The following is a 2782-nucleotide window of genomic DNA, read 5'->3' as shown; positions in this document are numbered from 1 at the left end:
AAAAGGAAACTGGATGCCTCAAAAGGCGCCTGGGTTGACGAACTCCCCCACGTCCTCTGGGCCATCAGAACGACTTGCCGGACCGCAACGGGCGAGACCCCATTCTCAATGACCTACGAAGCCGAAGCGATGAGTCCGGTCGAGGTCGGTGTCCCATCACGTCGGCGGATACATTTCAATGAGATCAGCAACGATGAGGCGCGCATAAGTGAACTACACCTCCTTGAGGAAAAGAGAGACGCTTCCCAGATGACCTTAGCGAAATATCATCGTAAGATGACCCGCTTTTACAACTCCAAGGTTAGAAACAGGACTCTCCGCTTGGGCGACCTCGTTCTCAAAAGAGTGTTCCAATCTTCGAAACCAACCGGGTCAGGAGTTTTTAGCCCGAACTGGGAAGGCCCGTACCGCATTCAGGGAGAATCCCGACCTGGTACTTTCGAGGTCGAAGATATGTCAGGAAGGGTGTTACCTCACAAGTGGAACATCGAGCACTTGAGAAAATACTATCAGTGACAAGAATGTTCCGATTTGATCCTAGGTTGTCATAGCTAAATCAGTTGTCCTGATCCGACGTTGGTTGTAAAGATTATTAAGTGATGGAATCACCTTTGTAAAGGGTGGTGTAATTTATCTTCAGTAATGAATTTTCAGTTCCAAACCGGATCAGCCAGGGAATGGTTTCCTCAGTTCTTCGAAAGGTTCATTTGAGCGATTCGATCGTCACTTATTAGTTGATGAACAAATGTTTCCTAACGTTTTCCCAATTGGTCTGGCCTCAGATTATTAAGAAGTTAAGGTAAGGGGGTCACTTCCTACTCACTTAAGTGTTTAGACTTTTGTTCGCTTAAGGGGACCGATTCACGATTGTTAACTGGTCGTTATCACGAGGCAGTTGGCCTAATGTTTGTCATTCATAAAAGTATAAAACAAAAAGGGATACAAAGAAGCAGAAGCAAAAGAACTTTACAGAAATTTAACAAAATTTTCCATTCATGAAATTGAAGTACATGGAGGGCCGAAGCCATTACAAAGGAAACCCTAATCTGTGGGAGGAATTTCAGCACTGGCCGCCTCCTGGGCCTCTGGAACCCCCTCAGTAACCTTGTCAGGCCGACCTCCAGTGGGTCCCTCGAACTCTGCCTCTAGTTGAGAGATGTCCAGTGTAGGGTGCACCTCCTTCAGCCGACCCAGTAGGCTTTGGGCACTCCACGAGGCCCAGAAGTTGGCAAAGTCGTCGTAGAGGGGGTGGTCTTCGAAGTGATCAATAAAATTTTGAACCACCACCTCCCCCGCAAACTTTAATTCCTCCCTGAGAGAGGCAATCTCCACTGACTGGGCCTCTGCTTGCTGCTTCAGCTCCGCTTTTTCTCTGTTGGAGGCCTCCAGGGCATCGGTGGCAAGCTTGTCGTGCTCGTTAGCGTGGTCAAGCCGCCGAGTCACCACAGCCACCTGGCACTCCACCTCATAGAGCTCTTTTTTCAACCGCTCCACCTCCGCCTGCGAAGCAGCGAGCTGGACCTCAGCAGCTCTCTTCCCCTCCTCTGTTTTGGCGGCTTTGGCCTGGGCAGCTCGCACAGCGTCCCCGTAGTGCATCGCCTCCTCGAGGAGCTTGGCGAGGTCCTCCCTCTTGGAGTTTAGATCCTTCACCAAGCCCTCGAGTTGGATACTTGTGCTTAGTGCCCGGGCCACGCAGGCGCTGTTCGCCGCCACCAAGTCTTCAGCAGTGCAGGAGGCGGTGTGGTCCCTCCACTCTTCGGTCCAATACTTGCTGTGGACCACCGCCACTGCAGCTGTTTCCGGAGGGAGAGCCTCCAGCACCTCCCTTACTGGCTCTTCTGAACTGGTGCCGAGGAAGTCAACTTCTTTTCTGGAGCGGGCCCTTTTTCTCCTATGCTGCCCCGGAACGTGTTCAATAGGTACGGCCGCAAGGGGCGTCGTGTCCGGGGCAGCGACAGGCTCCGTAGCAGTGGGGTTTCTCTCTGGGAGGGCCACCCCCGTGGGAATAGTTGTCTGCCGCATAACTGGGGGTGGCCTCGCCACAGTTGGGCGTCTGGGAGGGGCAGCACTCTTCTTGCCCTTCCTTCGGAGGTCAGCCTCCGGATCCTCCTGAACCTCCTCCTCCGTCGGAGGCTGAAGTCTCTTACTGGCCTCCACCAGCTCCTCCATTTGCTTCTTATACGAAGAGGAGGAGGCCTTCAGCGCCCTTGCTTCAGCCATCATTTTCTGAATGGTTTTAAAGTCGGCTTGCTTCAGCCATCATTTTCTGAATAGTTTTGAAGTCAGGGCGTACTGGCAGCTTCTTGTTGAAGTTATCTGCAAAGAAACGAATGAGAAATTAATACAAGTATAGGGAGTTCGATTTAAAAAAGTGTGGGCTTCGGTCCTATTACCTTGGGACGCCATTAAGTCGTGAGTGATGAAATGTATGTTTTTCCGAATCAGCCTGTGATATGACCTCTTCTTCTGAGGCAGCTGATAAATAATACAGATAGTGTCGAAGTCCTCTGTCGATAGCTCGCACCGAGGGAGGGAACCTGCGAAAGGAAACATCTGTTAAACACAAGCCCGACCGAAGAGAAACAAAATATCAACTACTATACTCACTAAGTGTTGAAAACTTCGCCGGGACTGTAAGAGGCGCCAAGGGGTCCCCCTCCATTGTGTCCCATCGCCCCGCTGCCCAGCACCAAGAGCTCTTCCATTCCTTGATGGAGCTCGGCAGATCGATCACAAATGGAGTGTGGGAACCCCATGACGTCAGGTAGTACCAACCCCGGGT

The sequence above is a fragment of the Olea europaea genome, chromosome 2 (genome assembly GCF_002742605.1).
Source record: "Olea europaea var. sylvestris chromosome 2, O_europaea_v1, whole genome shotgun sequence".
NCBI lineage: Eukaryota > Viridiplantae > Streptophyta > Magnoliopsida > Lamiales > Oleaceae > Olea > Olea europaea.
Note: the sequence above shows the minus strand (reverse complement) of the source record.